Here is a 16,993-nt window from a genome sequence, read left to right on the forward strand (position 1 = left end):
CCTCTGTCTGACTAATTCTGTTTTCTGCTTCTGTTAGTCTGCTTTCCCTTGCCTCAGCTTCTTTCTTCATTACAGCTATTTCAGCTTTCAGTTCTCTAATTGCCTCAAGATAATCAGTATTTTCCTTGGGGGTCTCAACTGTTGTTTCCCTAATACTGCCATTCCTTTCCTCCAATGTTGTTTTCATTTCTGTGATTAATAAGTTTATTATTGCTTGCATACTTTTCTTATCTATGGTTACTTCTGGCTGATTTGTAGTTTCTTCTGGGCTCTTGTCTTCATTCATTGGAGTAGCAGTTTTATTTGTTTTTGATCTACTCATTTTTTTTGATTTATGTGTTTCTTTTTTTTTTATGCTCTGTTGTTCCTCAGTTGTTGTGTCTTGAGTACAAGTAATACTGTACTAAATACCTTTATGACAATTGCACTCACCAACCTCAGGAATTACAGTAGCAACTGAAGTAAGTATTGAAGTAGTTTAATCCTTACCAGTTAGCCAAAAAATTTCTCCAATCTGTGAAAAATTAGTAACCAAATCCCAGTGAGGAAAGAGAAAAGAAAGAAAGGATAGCAAGAATAGACAGTTATGCAAATCTACTATCCACTGTATATTCTAGGGGTAACAAGAGGGGAAAGTGAACTAGAGCAGACATACACACACAGAGAGTCCACTCTGAGTCAGATTTCTTCCCCAAAATAATTCACAAATTCAGAAAAGCAAAGAAGAAGGAAGAAGTGTATGACAAGATTAAAAAAAAAAAAGAGAGAGAGAGAGAGACAAGAGAGAGAGAAAAGGTAGAAGATAAGAAAAAGAGTTGTAATTAAAGAGCAGTGAAAGGAAATTCCCAAATGTGTATCAGTGAATTCAAAAAAGCACCCTATTTGGTGGTGTGGGGGATCCTGCTAAGAGCTTGTCCCCAGGGACTGCTTGGGGGGAGGGGGCGGGAAGGAGGTATGCTTGAAAATTAAAAGGAAGAAAAAAAAAGTTTTTTTTTCCCCTTTTTTCCCTACTCTAATTCTTAACCCAAATTAAGTTATAGTCACCTCCTGGTGTCACCGCTAGGACCCCTTATTGGCTGTCCTGCTAAAGGCAGAAAATCCTACCGTTTCCAGGAGATGTGTCCGGAGCTCAGCTGCTAGCAGCTTTTCAGTCCGCCATCTTCCGGGAAACCCCCCCCCTCCAGACTTTTTTAAAGGATTTCTCGAAAATGAAAAGTAGCTCCAAGTCCTTTGATCCAATGAGAGCTATACTCAAGAAGTCTTTGGATCCGCCCTCAGGGTCGCGGTGGTCCCCGGAAACTCCCAAGAGAAAGCCCCCGAGCTACAGTGCTCCCTCCCGGTCCTCTGCCTGCCGCCCAGCAGCGCTTTGCAACCAGCGGAGGAGCCGCCTTCCCGGGCGCAGGACAGTGCTGGTGCACCCGCCTTGCCGGCCGCCGCCTGGGAAGTCTGTAGTAGCCGCTCGCTAGTCCGTGCCACCTTTACTCTAATTCTTAACCCAAATTAAGTTATAGTCACTTCCTTGGTGTTACCGCTAGGACACCTTATTGGCTGGCCTGCTAAAGGCAGAAAATCCTACTGTTTCCAGGAGATGTGGTTGGAGCTCAGCCGCTAGCGGCTTCTCAGTCTGCCATCTTCCTTCCTCCCCCTCTGTATATCTTATAACACATAAATCTATAATATACTCCTCTAATGACTTTACGGCATTCTTTTGGGGAGTGTACCACAGCTGTTTTACCTGTCACTAGATTTGGTGAACACAAATACATTTTTTTTTGTCATTGCCAGAGTTTCAACATATTGGGTGACTTTTTTGGATAAATAAACAGAGTCAGGAGGTTGGGTGGTGTTGCGTCTGGGTGAGTGCACATGTACAGTGCATAAGGACCTGGGTTTGAGCTCCGAGTCCTTACCTGTAGGAGGAGAGCTTTGCGAGTGGTGAAGCAGGGCTGCAGGTGTCTCTCTTTCTCCCTCCCTCTCTATCTCTCCTACCCTCTTAATTTCTGGCTGTCTCTATCCCATAAGTAAATATAATAAAAAAAATTAAAAAGAGAGAGACAAAGACAGAGAGATGAAAGGAGAGAGGAAACAATACCATAGCTCCACAGTTCCAAAGCTTTTTCCAATGCAATGTGGACTGAGCTCAAAATGGATTATGAACATGATGAAGAAGGCACATTGTCTAATAAACTATCTTGCTGGTCTAAACATGCTTACTTTTATAACAAGACTTTTTTTTAAAACTGGGGTGGATATATATATATATATATATATATATATATATATATATATATATATATCCACTGTAGTTTTGCACCTGCATTGATCCATGACTACTAGAAGACTTTTTTTATTTTAGTTGAGGGAAGGGGGCAGATGGGGGGTATATATAGAAAAGAAGGAAAGACAAGTAAAGAAGGGGCACCACAGCAGCTGTCTACCATTTATTTAATTTCCTTCAGTGCTGTACAAGCTGCTGAAAACTTGTGCATGGTATTCATTCTACTAGGTGAACCATTTCCAGGTCCTAATCAGAAAAATTTAATACCCATAGTTAATGTACCAGTTAGACCTTAGTCTTAAGTAAACCAAGTCTATTCTGCTTACTTTATAAAGTCAAGGAGGAAAATCACGGTATGTGTGTTTATAATATTAGAAGTGATTGTCATTCACAATATAAAAATGTTACAGTACAAAATGTCAGAATGGCCACAGGCAAAGTGGATCTTGTTTCTTTGTGAGCCTGGCTAAATTATATCCTCACATGAAAGTTTTAATGCAGTCACTGATTACAGTGTCTGAGATTTTATTATAACTTCCTTTTGAGTTAAAACTGATTTTGTCTTCAAAATAAAAGCCTTTAAACAGAAAATAATTATTTTTTTCCTTGGCAAGGAGTCTTAAGTCCTTTCATTTTATCTCTTAACATGAAAAAGAAAATTACTAAGGAATCATTAAAAGTTGATTCAAAAACAAAACCCATTTTGAATAACTTACCTACAAAACTTTATTCTCCAGATGCCTTTTAATGCCCTACATATCTAATGCAGAGATAACCAGAAACAGAAAAAGTTATTCAAAACATATTGACATTCTTATTTTTAAAATTATCAAATTTGATACTGTGTTGCTACAGGCTTAAAAATATTTATCCATGTGCTTTTGAATAGAAGGAAGATTCTTATTTGTGGGTTTTGGCATGATCATTCCATATAAAATGTGGAGTTGCACAACTCAAATACAGAAAAGTAAATGCCATGCAAGCCATATTCTAGCCTTGAAAATGTGGTTGCTTTTAATGACACAGTGTGTCAAGGTCAGGAGAAGGTGGCCTCAACAGATGGAATACTTTCAAAGTGAATAAGCTTCATTTACATGTAAAATATATTCAGTTACACTTGATTTCTATGGAACACTTGGTGGTTCCAGTTATAACCATGACTCATTTCTGTTATCATGTGTCAAGTAACTGACTTACCTCATTTATTCCCCCTGGCAGGTGTTTTCTGTGGAAAGCTAGGAAAAGAGGAGTTGATGGAGGAAAATATTCCTCAGTATATTATTGTAAACCCACTAAGTGTCACTGATTTCAGTGTTACTGGGATTCTTGGAAAGAATGTGTCAGAAAACACATCTATGTCTTGACAAAAAAAAAAAAAAAGAAGAAGAAGAAGAAGAAGAAGAATCATGACTCCTTCATTTTTAACCTCTAACATACACGAAGAACTGTTTAGGAAATTTTGTTGTGTTTATTTGTGCCTATAATTCCTTATTTTATTTTGAAAAAATTTTACATACAGGTTTTGTAAAATTTATATTTGAATCATATTTTAATAAATAATCTGTTGAAGCTATTCTATAATATATATCTCCCATAACTTTTGCAGTACATATTGGAATTATTAAATGTGTTCAAGTTCTTGGTAACAGAATTCATTGAGAAGTCTTGATCTCACATTCTTTGTAAGGCACTTTGGAGATGAGATGCCACCTTCTTTCATGTCTGTCATACGGAAGGGATTTTATTCTTTCTATTTTCTGTCTCTCATTCTGTGTTCTTTTTCTTTCCTTGCTCTTCTTTCCTCTCTCCCAATTTCATGAAAATTCATTTATGTGTGACATTTAAAGACTCTGTTTGAGAGGTGTCTGGAGCTGTGGCCAGCTGTGTACATCAATAGCTTCTTCGAATCTGGCACTCTGTCAATATTTGGGGTCCTCAGTAACCACACTTAAATGCACGCTTGCCAGCCATCATGCTCTTAAGTTCTCAGCAATGAGTCTGAATGAATGGATATTAGCTTGTCAAATCCTTTCACACTGGCAATACTTTGTAGATAGTATATGGGTGTCTTGCTACACCTTTTTTTTTTTTTGTCTGCTTGATTTTTTAATTTATCCTTCTAAATATGAAAAATCACAATCATACAAAAAGTGAAATTGAGGTAAAAAGCATCATTGTTCAATTTCATTTAGTGGTTGTTATGGTGTATAGCTCTATATACATATGCAATACAATTATTGTACTCTAGATATTTTTTTTCTGCTTAAGTTAGGATAATTAGGCCAAAGGTTTTGCTCTTTTATGGCATAAAATATATACCATATATAAATATATACCATATATAAATATAATACTTATATAAATACTTATATAATATAATATATAAAATACTTATATAATATAATACTTATATAAATATATAAATATAATACTTCATGAGTTTAGTGTGATAAAGATTTAGCTACATAAAGGAGAGATATTGCTGGACAGGAAAGATGAAGCTGTTCTCTGGAAGAAAAACCATTTACATTTTCAAATGTTTCTCAGTTGTGTTCCTTACTATGTAAGTGAATAGCCCATTTATAAAATTGACTCATTAAAGTATTATTATGTTAACTTTCTCATGAACTACCCTAGATAATAACATATTGTCCTTTTTCTTTTTTAAATCACGGAGGGTGGGGTAATGGATTACCGTACAGTTTTTGGCATATGGGTACAATTTCTCATATCCCCGTGATAGGTGTCTGCAGAGCTCTCTTACCCTCCGACTTAGGTCCTTTTTACCATCATGCACCAGAACCCTAAAGTCCTCTCCATCTCTTCCTTCCTCTTACTTCTCCAAAAGCCTTTCTTTGGTGCAATACATGCCACCCAGTACAAGTCTTACTTTGTGTTTTTCCTTTTTTGTACTTGTGTCTTAAGCTTCACCTATAGGTGGAATTATCTAGGATTTATACTTCTCTCTTTGGCTTATCTCACTGAAAACAATTTGTTCAAGTTCCATCCAAGATGAGGCAACAGAGATGACTTCATTTTTAACAGATGAGTTATATTCTATTATGTATATATATATATATATACCACAACTTTCTTAGACATTATAACAGTATACTTCAAAATCAAAAGAGAAAACTGGTCTTGAAAATTGGGGTCATATGTATACAGGGACCTATAATAAAACCTCTATCAAGAAATTTATACTTTTTAACCTTCCTTCCTCCTTCCCTCCCTTCTTTCTTTACTTCCTCCATCCCTTCCTCCTCTCCTCCCTTCACCCCTCCCTCCCTTCCTTCCTTGTTTCCTTCCTTCTTTCCTTTCTTCCTTCTTTTATTTTTGTTAGTGATATTACTGATTCTACTTGGTGAAACATTTATGTGAGTAATAGGAATCACCCAAAGACCTACAACCCATACACCCAAAGATACAACAGGTCTATCTTGTTCAAGGTCTATGTATGCCCAATCATAGAGATACCTTTATTCAGAAATCTGCCATTTCCTCAATTTTTTGGCCAAAAGTTATCATGCTTGTCTTTAATTTATGAATGATAGATTATTTTATAATTGCTACATCTGTCTTCTAAAAAGTTTGGTCACCCACTTCCAGCTGAAAAGGACTCCAAATAAGAGGTGTTATCACGACCAGAAGCATTATTTAGTATTTACCTTAAGATCTTACAAAACTAAACTTTGACTTTGGAAATACCTCAGCTGCTAGAGCAAGAAACTTGCACTCCTGAGCCTCCCTGTTTGATCCCTGGCACACCACATATACCAGAGTAAGGCTTTGATATCACTCTGTCTTTCTCCCTCCCTCCCTCCCTCCCTCCCTCCCTCTATCCTTCTCTCTCCCTCTCCCTCCCTCTCTCTTTCCCTCTGTCTGTGTGTGTCTTTTTAAAAAATATTTATTTATTCACTTTAGTTGGCCTTGTTTTATTGTTGTAGTTATTATTATTGTTGATGATGTCATCATTGTTGGGTAGGACAGAGGGAAATGGAGAGAGGAGGGGAAGACAGAGAGGGGGAGAGAAAGACAGACACCTGCAGACCTGCTTCACCGCCTGTGAAGCGACTCCCCTGCAGGTGGGGAGCCAGGGGCTCCGGGATCCTTAAACTGGTCCTTGTGTTTCATGCCACGTGCGCTTAACTGCCCAACTGCTGCGTGTGTGTGTGTCTTTTCACACTTTTCACTAAAATGGCAACCATGTTTCTTTCCTTTCTTGAAGAAATTACCTTTTACAATAATGTTTCTTTTTAATCAGTATCTTCTATACCACTAATAAATACTAAATGATTATTTCCTATCTTCTGCATATATAACAGTGGATTGGAAGCTACCTGCTTAAATAGCAGTTATGAGTTACGTGGCCATTTATATTCCCAGAAGTCATTGGTATTATATATGTGAATCTCTTGAAATTGTATGCTGGAAATAGAATGGATTGAGTCAGCGTAAAAATAAATTGTACTTCTAGAAAACATATAATATGCGTTTATTTACAATAAAATTCTATAAAAACAAAACTTGAAAAATAGAGAATATATTGGAAATATGTATTCTGAATGGAGAACAATTGAATAGAAAAGACATCTAGAAGAGTACTCTGTCCATCTAGGTTTGAAGAAAAGATGAAGAACTTTTTCAGAGAAGCAACTGTCAAAAGAATTCATTATCACTAAGCCAATCCTAGAAGTACTAACAGGATTTACCTTAAAGGAAAACCATTCTCTCTTTCATATGAGGAAAATATAGTAAAGCAAAGAAATAAGCAAACCCAAATGAAGACAGGTCTTTGGCCAGGAAGTGCAAAACGGAAGAGGGACAAGAGATAGAGAAAGTGTGTAGCAAAAGTGGGCTGCTATAGTAAACATTGGTTGGTCAAGAAATGTTGTTACTTTTATGAGGGGCAAGGTATGGTAACACATTCTGAAGTGGAAGGATACTGAACTTCTTTTTTTTTGTAGGTAGTATTCTTTTTTTATTAGTGATTTAATAATGATTAATAAGATTGTAGGGTAAGAGGGGTACAATTCCATACGATTCCCATTACCAGAGTCCCATCTCCCATCCCTTCTATTGGAAGGTTCCATATTCTTTATCCCTCTGGAAGTATAGACCAAAATTCTTTACAGAGTGTTGAAGATGGAAGGTCTGGACTCTGTATTGCTTCTTTCTGATATATGACATTCTCAAAAGAATGAAGAGGTATCTCATTGTTTTAATTTGTATTTCTCTGACAGCCAATAAGTTGGGGCATTTTTTCATGTGTCCTGGCCTAATGGATCTCTTCTTTGGTAAATATTCTGTTTATATCTTCGCCTCACTTCAAATGGAGTTATTTTGTTGTTTTTATTGCTGAGTTTGAGGAGTTATTTATATATTATGGCTATTAGCCTTTTGTCTGATACATAGCATGTAAAAAATATTCTCTCATTCTGCAAGAGCTCTTTGGGTGGTGGCTTCTTTTGCCTTTTTTTTTTCATCTTTTTTTTTCATTTAAGAAAGGATTAATTAACAAAAGCATAGGGTAGGAGGGGTACAACTCCACACAATTCCCACCACCCAATCTCCATATCCCACCCCCTCCCCTGATAGCTTTCCCATTCTCTATCCCTCTGGGAGCATGGACCCAGGGTCATTGTGGGTTGCAGAAGGTAGAAGTTCTGGCTTCTGTAATTGCTTCCCCACTGAACATGGGCATTGACTGGTCAGTCCATACTCCCAGTCTGCCTCTCTCTTTCCCTAGTAGGGTGTGTCTCTGGGGAAGCTGAGCTCCAGAACACATTGGTAGGGTCTTCAATCCAGGAAGGCCTGGCCAGCATCCTGATGGCATCTGGAACCTGGTGACTGAAAAGAGAGTTAACATACGAAGCCAAACAAATTGCTGAGCAATCATGGACCCAAAGCTTGGAATAGTGGAAGTGTTAGGGTGGTACTCACTGCAAACTCTAGTGTACTTCTGCTTTCAGCTATATATTTTGCAGTAGTTTATAGATACATGTGAAGATATGCTCTCACAGAAACTGAACTTCTAAAACGTCTGTAGTCTTCTAAACCAACTTTACCTGAAAAGCAAAACTACTAACTATAAAAAAGAATGTGAGATGTAAAACTGAAATTCTAAAACAGATGTAATAGTGGAATGTATAAGAAGCATGCAAGATGTATTCATTACTACTATTTCCTCTGAGCAGAGATAAGTTATTTAATTATTCTTATTCCAAATTTGACTAAAATTGGAAATCTTAGAGGGGGGATATTACAGACCCCTTCTCAATAAAATTTATATTAAATTTTGAAGGAAAAATTCTTTAAGGAAAATGAAAGACAGACTTTTTTTCCTAATGGAAAAAAATTAGGATAGTTCTTTCTCTTAATTTTGTAAATCAGTATTAAATCACTAATAAAAAATTAAAAATCTCTAAAAAAAATTTCTCTCTCTCTGTCTCTCTCTCTCTCTCCATTGAGACTCCACAGCGATAAAATATGTTTATACTATAAAAAAAAATTTAGGTTTGGTTATGAGGGTTTTTTTTTTAAATAATAAGGCTTCTAAACACAGAAAAGTGTAAGATTGCCATCTTTTGAAACTCTTTAACTTAAATAGGAAGGACTAAAATCTGAGATGTGCCAAATGAGTTAGAGAGAAGGGAAACTGATTTCCCTAGATGATTTACATTTTCCAAGAGTTCCTGTTTTGAGAAATTCAAAAGTGAAAGCCATAGAAGTACTTCCAGTGTTCTAGTGGAAAGTTCTCAGGGGTTACATTGCGTTACTCTATATATGATAACATACATGACCATCAATCATACTGCCATCATTTTCTTTTTTAAATTTTTTATTTATTATTGGATAGAGACACAGAGATATTGAGAGGGGAGGAGGAGAAACAGAGAGACAGCTGCAGCCCTGCTTCACCACTTGTAAAGCTTTTCCCCTGCAGATGGGAGTCAGGTGCTTGAACCCGGATCCTTGCACACCATAGTGTGTGCGATTTACCAGGTGCACCACTGCCTGGCCCTCATCATTTTTACAGAATATGATTTATCACAGCACTTTGAAAGGAGCATATTTGCTGTTCATACAAAAAAAAATAATCCATTAGACATTAGAGGCATAATACTCAGAAAAAATATCTCATTCATCGATCTCAACCCCTGTAACACATATTCATTTTTAGATAGGGAAGCTAGGAAGTCTTGCTTACCAGTTTTATTTGCATACCTGTAAGTTACATGTGACTAGGACCTGTGACTTGGCTATCATTAAAGATAAACAAAGCTGAAAACTGAACATAGAATACATTCTATTTAAATTTTGAAGTTGAGACTGTCACTGATCTTTCTCATGATAAGGAATGACCATCCCTTGTCCCCCCACCCTTAAGAATAGTAGATGGGGGGTGTTTGTTAGGGGCACACTCAATAAAGTGCATACATTACCATGCATGAGGATCCTGGTTCAAGCTCTTGCTCTCCATCTGCAGGGAGAAGCTTTGTGAACGGTGGAGCAGTGCTACAGGTGTCTTTTCTCCACCTCTATTTCTCTCTGCCATTACCATAAAAAAGAAAGAAAAAGAAAAGAAAAAAAACCTAATCACTGGGGGCCAGATGGTGGTGCACCGGGTTAAGGGCACATAGTACAAGTGCAAGGACCTGTACAAGCATCCTGGTTTGAGCTTTGGGCTCCTCATTTAAAGTCGTGGTGGGGGGCGGGTGGTTGGGGGGGGGGGTCGCTTCACAAGCGGTGAAGCAGGTCTGGAGGTATCTATTTGACTCTGTCCCTGTCTTCCCCTCCCCTCTCATTTTCTGTCTGTCCTATCCAATGAAGTGGAACAAATGGCCGTCAGGAGCAGTGGATTCCTAGTGCTGGCACCATGCCCGTGCAATAATACTAGAGGCAAAGAGCGAAACAAAAACAACAACAACAACAACAAAAAAGCTAATCACTGGTACACTGGTAGTAATGAAATCATCATGCATGCATTGAACCCTACTGGTAAAAATTTAATTTAATTTAATTTAATTTAATTTAATTTAATTTAAATATAGCAGGCAAGTGACCAAAGAAGACTTTGGAGTTATCACATGAGCAGAGTAAGATGAAAACCAGTTGGCACATACACAAGGAGATATGACCACTCCCCTCCCCCAGCATGCACAACGCAGAGATACATTTTAGGTTAAGATCACTTGAATCTCTTCTCCAGTGTACTAAATTAGCAATAGGCAAGTGCATCAGGGCAAGAGAAAAATAAAATCTTAATAAAAACTCAGTTTTCCCAAATGCCTGAGATGGATGACAATGCAACTAGGTCCATAATATATTCTCACTTGTGTTTCAGATTTTTAGTATATACATTTACAAATTAAAATGTTTTTCAATAAGCCAAAGCAAAAAGTTTTTTGAAGACAATGGAAATTATTAGTTTCAGAGGTTGAGTAAGGGAAAACTTCTGTTAAGTGCTACCTAGAGACTTCTGGCAAATATGTTAATATTTCTCTATGTTTTAGTTTAAACAACTGAAAGAAAACTTTATAACTATTGTAAAGATTGTATTACACATGTAAATTGTAAAACACAGGCCATGTCTGACAAATTACCATTAACAATAAAATATTTAATCAGCGAAGGCTATTATCCATTTCTATAACATTATCTTGTTTTCAGACCAAATTTTGCATCGTTTTATTTTGAGATTCATTTATTTATCTGTTCATTTATTTATGAGAGAGAGAACCAAAATATCCCTCTAGGTATGAGATGCCAGGGATCAAGCACAGGACCTCAGGCTTGAGAGAATACTTTATCCACTGCTCTACTGCCTAAGCTCACATTGTCTCATTCTATATTGTAACTTTCTCTTTGGTCCTTGACATCCCATCTGTCTTAGATTCAACCTGCTTAACAGGTATTATGAGCATCTTCTTCAAAGTCCTATGCTTCTCTCTTCTTTAAAAGTAATACTGAAACTTATTTATAAATGTAGTCCCAACATGGGAAAAAATAAATAAATTACAGAAATAACATGACTTTCAGAAAGGGCTCTTCTTCTTGAGTTCTGAATGTACTATTACTCATCTTTTATAACATTGACCTGAGACCTTTCATATCAGGTGAAAAAGTAAGTTTAATTATGTTGTACTCTTCTTCACGGAGGTTAAAATAACTTGCAAAAGTCTCTCAGTGACCTCAGAAGTTCTCTAATGAGATCATCTTGAACACTCAGTCCAGAATTTACCAGTGTCTTCTCTTAGTCCAGAATGACCCCAAGTACTATGTTTAAACTATAATACTGATTTTTATCACACACATGGATTTTTTTCTGGATTTGAATTGACTCTTTTGTATCCTACAAAATACAGAGAGTTATGCAAATTCCTTTTTCAACAGCTAAGGCAGTCCTTGTCATCACAACTGTAACACATTAGATCACATGTCAGTGTCTGTGTCAAAGTCTCATGATATACTCACTACAAGTGAGTGTATGTGCTTTGAAGCGTATGGTCGTGATATATGATCCTAGAGCAAAAGAGCAAGGTATTTCAAGCTGGCCACAATTTTATTGACTCTTACAGACTTCCTTTGTTGTCATTCCAATAAGCTAGATGAGAAATTTCTGATGCTCCAAGCTATCCAGGCCACAGGACTCCATTTTATGATTCAGAGTCCAACTAAACAACTCAAGAGTACTTTTGTGTGACACTGTGACCACAGGGATAAATAATTTCTTAGTAATTCTCTTTGAGGCAGAAAATTCTAAACATGGAGGAACCATATCTCCTTCATGGGAGCCAGAAATCCAGTAAGTGCTTGAAATGGCATTCACAAGTCAGAATGGTAAACAGATAAAAACAGGAGCGCACCAGTTGCACAAATGACTTGCTTGTCACAAACTTGTCATTGCAGTAATCTAACATTTCTTTCACAGAGCCCGATGAAAAGTATGGAACAAACAGGCACTGCTGACGTTTTGGCTCTGTTAAGCCTTCTTCTGAGCTAAAGCATCTGCAGCATCTTCCTGTTCTATCTAGACTCTTTATCTACTGAAGTTAGCTGATACAGTTCATGTCAAAGAAATGTTTGACTATTGCATTAACAAGTGATGACAAGCAAATTATTCTTGCAACTGAAATACTACTGCTCTTAGACCACTACCTTTTCGACCTCATCTTACTAGGCAGAAGAACCCCGACAGAGTAAAGTACTAGGGTGATATCAGTATAGCTGCCCCAGCCCTGCATAGATAAGCAAGGACCACCTGCCCTTGTCTATATGAGAGGATTGGCACACCAGGCAGTTCCATCAAGATTATGCATGGAATTTCCTGGGTAGTATAAATGTGTCAAATATATCATACTATCCAAAGGATTCTGCTTGCTGGATAAAATTGAATTGTACAGAAATCCTTTTCATCTTGTACCACTTCCACAAGCACACACATGCACTACATGTTATATACTTTATAAAACACTAATATCCAGAAAAGTTAATAAAATCTTTATACCTGCTTTACAAGTAACTTTTGCCAGTTTTCCTAACAGTAGCCTCTATTAATCCCCCTCCTCCTATTATTCTGCATAACACCTGGAGATGTCTAAAGCTAAACAGAACTGTGCTTTCATCCCTTGAAAATGAGGTATATACATAAGCCTCCTTAGAAACCTTCACAACCATTTCAAAGTTACCACAGGTTCATCTCAAACTTCAGCTGCCATAAGAGAATGCTCATAAGCTATGCAGCATCCAGTCCTTCCTTTCTGTTTGAGGTGCCCTTCTCTGAAAAACCCCGTTTTCATTATTCCCTGAATACACTGTTCAGTGGGCCACAGACAGCATAAGAAACCAAGCTTGGGTCTAACAGGAGTTGTGCCAATAGCTGATTTTTGCCTCTATTGGAGCCTTGGATGTATCAACATTTGGAACAAGAAACATTTGCCCTGAGACTATGACCTTTCCATAAAGCTGAACTCCCCCTATCAAGGTAGAAGACACTCTATATTCTTTTTAGATTCCCCCTTAAGGAAGCACTAATAATGTCTTATCTGGCCCCAATACTGATGTGAAAAAAAATGTTTTCAAACTTATTTCAAACTAGAGCCTCAAACACTTTGATTTTGGAAACTCTTTGTAAAAAATATTATCATTGTCCAATTATGAGAACCTAGTGTTCTTTCTTCTTCTCCTTTTCTTCCTCTTCCTCCTCCTTCCTTTTTCAACTTGATGGGACAAATGGAAATTGAGAGGGGAGAGGAAGCGAGAGAGGGAGACAGAGACACCTGCAGACCTGCTTCGTGGCCACTGATGCTTTCCCCCATGCAGGTGGAGAGCTGGGATCCAAACCAAAATACTTGAGCATTGTAATGTATCCGCTCAACCAGGTGTGCCATCAACTGTCAACCCTAGAATCTAGTTTCTTGCCAAGGCAAAGATGAGGCTTTACTTTCTTTTAGATTTGTACACCTTGACCATTGTACTATCTCTAAGATGAAATGCTTTATTCCCATGCCATGTATCTCATGCTGTAATCTATACCTCAGTTTTGTTACCTCAGAAGACAGGTGGGAAGGGTGTGAGAAGAGGTTCCTCTACATTACACAATTAAGGATATTGTCTCTAGAAAATGAATTGAAGAGAGTCTCAGAAGACACTTGTATTTTCTTTAAAAAAGAAAACAAAAATGAACAATTTGAATTTAAAATGGAGTGTTAGTGAATTTTTCTTTTTCAAGTTACTAATAGGATTTCAGTAATGATTCTGTGTTTTTCTTTCTTAATAGAACTTAAATGGCAAAGAAAGTATATGCTTTTTTGATTCAAGAAAAAAAGATTTTTATGAGAATTATTTTTTAAAAAAATACACATTAGGGAATAGATAATGGCAAAAAAATGTTTTTTCTTCCTATACAGAGGGAAAGGGATAGCTGATTAATATGTGTGCCTTAATAAAATATATTTACTTACTTTATTATTTTTTTATGTTTAAGAACTCAAGACAAGAAAGACTTATGCTGGAGCAATTTAATTAGAATCATAGAATTTTAGGGTTGAAAGGAATTTGAGGATTGTACTATGACTTTGTATCAAGCTCACACTTTAAAGATGTGGTTACTGAGACTCAGAAGTGTTTAATAACATTAATAAAGATACACAGTGTGATTGTTGTGAAACAGGGCATATATATATATATATATATATATATATGGTTTTCAATTAAAGCAATACTCAGAAACTCAGATTTTACATTTGATATTTTAAATTTTCTTCTACTTAATATTTATTAAGTAAAAAAAATGTATAGGAATCAAATGCAGAGCCTCATACATACAAAGCTTGCACTTTTCCACTGAGCTACATCCTGACCCACCAAACTTTCTTTTAAACAAATACAGTTTCTTTAAGTAGTTTGCACTGATATACTTAAATATAATAAAACATTTCCTTTGGAATAAGTAGGGCGAAGCTAACTTAGGGTTGTATTTTGTCTTTGGAGAATTTTCTTCTTAAATTTTATTTTTTCTTAAGTTGTGTAAGAAACCATTACTAGGGAGTCGGGTAGTAGCGCAGCGGGTTAAGCGCAGGTGGTGCAAAGCGCAAGGACCAGCATAAGGATCCTGGTTCGAGCCCCTGGCTCCCCACCTGCAGGAGGGTCACTTCACAAGCAGTGAAGCAGGTCTGCAGGTATCTATCTTTCTCTCCCCCTCTCTGTCTTCCCCTTCTCTCTCCATTTCTCTCTGTCCTATCCCAACAACGATGACAATAATAACTACAACAATAAAACCATAAGGGCAACAAAAGTGAATAAATAAATATTAAGAATTTTTTTAAAAAGGAAGAAAAATACAAAAGACTCAGGTATTATTCCTACTTAGCTCTGTGTGGGGAGGTTGATGGATTAAAAAAAAAAACAAAAAGAAACCATTACTACTTCAGTTAGCTTTTATTTTGTTTTAATCTTTTTTAAAATTTATTTACTTATTTCTTATTGGATAGAGACAGAGAGAAATTGAGAGTTAAGGGGGAGATAGAGAGGAAGAGAGACAGTGAGACACCTACAGACCTGCTTCACCGCCTGTGAAGAGACTCCCCTGCAGGTGGGGAGCCGGGGGGCTCGAACCAGGATTCTAACTGGTCCCTGCACCAAGTGCACTTGACTCACTGCACTACTGCCCGACTTCCTTCAGTTAGCTTTTATACAATTTCAAAGAAATACATTTCCCATCCCGATTTTGGCACCTGACAGGGTATATTTTTAAATGTGTCTGTTTCTTTATTTATATTAACTTAATTAGGTCATACTATCACATTCTTGAGATAAAAAATATTTTATCAAATTAAAAGAAATCTGTTTTATTAGCACGTTTAGTTACGTTTAAGGCAGTCTTTGTATTTGTCAGTTTCAACAAAACATTAGTGCTTTTGTTTGTTTTGGTTTTTCAAATTTAACATAAGGGCAATATAAAATGTGTTTACCTTTTAGAAGTTGTGATAACTATATACTCTGTTTTCCATGTAAGCCAAAATTTATTTTTGGTGTTTTTCTTTGTATTTCATTTCTTTTTTTTAAATTATTTTTTTCCAAACATCTCTACAGTGGCTGGTGACGATTATAGCAGTGCCTGGCACTTTTCCTCCACATTTTGAGAGAAAGAAAATTGGCTGGGATAAAACCTTACTTGCCATATGGTCAGCTTGAAATACAGCATTGAAAAGGTATTGTCTTTTTTTCTTCTCTGAAACCAGAGGTGAAACCCATGTACAGAAATAGTGATATTGATGCCAAACCACCTGTTAATTCATATAAGAAAAGTCCTTGCCTATGCATTTCCAACTTAATCTGTTGAAAAACCTAAATAGATTATATCTGTGCATCAGCAAATAGATATGCTGCTGGTCACACATTTAAGAAAGCTTAAGTTTGACTAGGTGCGTGTCACACATACTGGGGTATACACATTACCATGTGCAAGGACCAGGATCAAGCTCTGGGTCTTTCTACCTCTGGGGGTAGGGAACATTTCACAATAGTCGAGTCATGCTACAGTTGTCTCACATTATCTCTGCCTATTTCTCTGTTTCTATCAAAACCAAAATTAAAGGGGGAAATAATATGGCCACCAGCAGTTGATTCATTGTTCCAGGCACTGAACCCTAGTAATAACCATGGTGACAAAAAATGAGAGAGAGAGAGAGAATGCACAAGTACAGTGCAGGAGGGAGGAAAGTCTAGATTTAACAGATAGTAAAGCAATTAAATTAGTTCAGTGTCCTGTTAATTTTAGGTGCATAATATAAATTATTCAAAAAATTGTATTTGTTTTGAATGATTCATCAAGTAGAGCACAGGACTTGAATATCTTGAGGCCCCAGGTCTAATCCCTAGAATCACATCAACCAAAACAGAACTGAGAAATGTTCTGATCTCTCTCTCAATAAAAATATTTTAAAAAGAAATTAATTGAAGGTTTTGCTTTTACTTTAATGAAATGATCACTTTGGTTATGTATTTGGGGGTGAAGCAACACTAACTGATTCCTGTTATATTCAGATCTACTGTCAGAAGAATGGATGAGATGACACCAAGTCTCATTTTTATCTTAGTTAACTAATTCTAGAAGTAGTAGACTATCTTTTGTTGATGTAAAAAATGCAAAATATTTTATAAATATCAAGTTATAAAGAATAATAATTTGAGGCTGATGAAATACTTCAC

General features: G+C 36.6%; 1 protein-coding gene across 13 annotated transcripts in view; it reads left to right on the forward strand.

Moving 5' to 3' along the window:
- Window positions 1-16,993, forward strand: part of ZBTB20 (zinc finger and BTB domain containing 20) — a 768,805-nt gene that overhangs the window by 452,397 nt on the left and 299,415 nt on the right. For 10 of the 13 annotated variants that reach the window (XR_009551650.1, XR_009551651.1, XR_009551649.1 and 7 more), the window contains one exon: window positions 15,875-15,993. The exons of the other annotated variants lie outside the window; for them this stretch is intronic. The gene's annotated coding sequence lies outside the window, so the exon portion shown is untranslated. The remainder of the gene's footprint in view (window positions 1-15,874; window positions 15,994-16,993) is intronic. 13 annotated transcript variants of the gene reach the window in all.

The sequence above is a fragment of the Erinaceus europaeus genome, chromosome 9 (assembly GCF_950295315.1).
Source record: "Erinaceus europaeus chromosome 9, mEriEur2.1, whole genome shotgun sequence".
In the NCBI taxonomy this organism is placed as follows: domain Eukaryota; kingdom Metazoa; phylum Chordata; class Mammalia; order Eulipotyphla; family Erinaceidae; genus Erinaceus; species Erinaceus europaeus.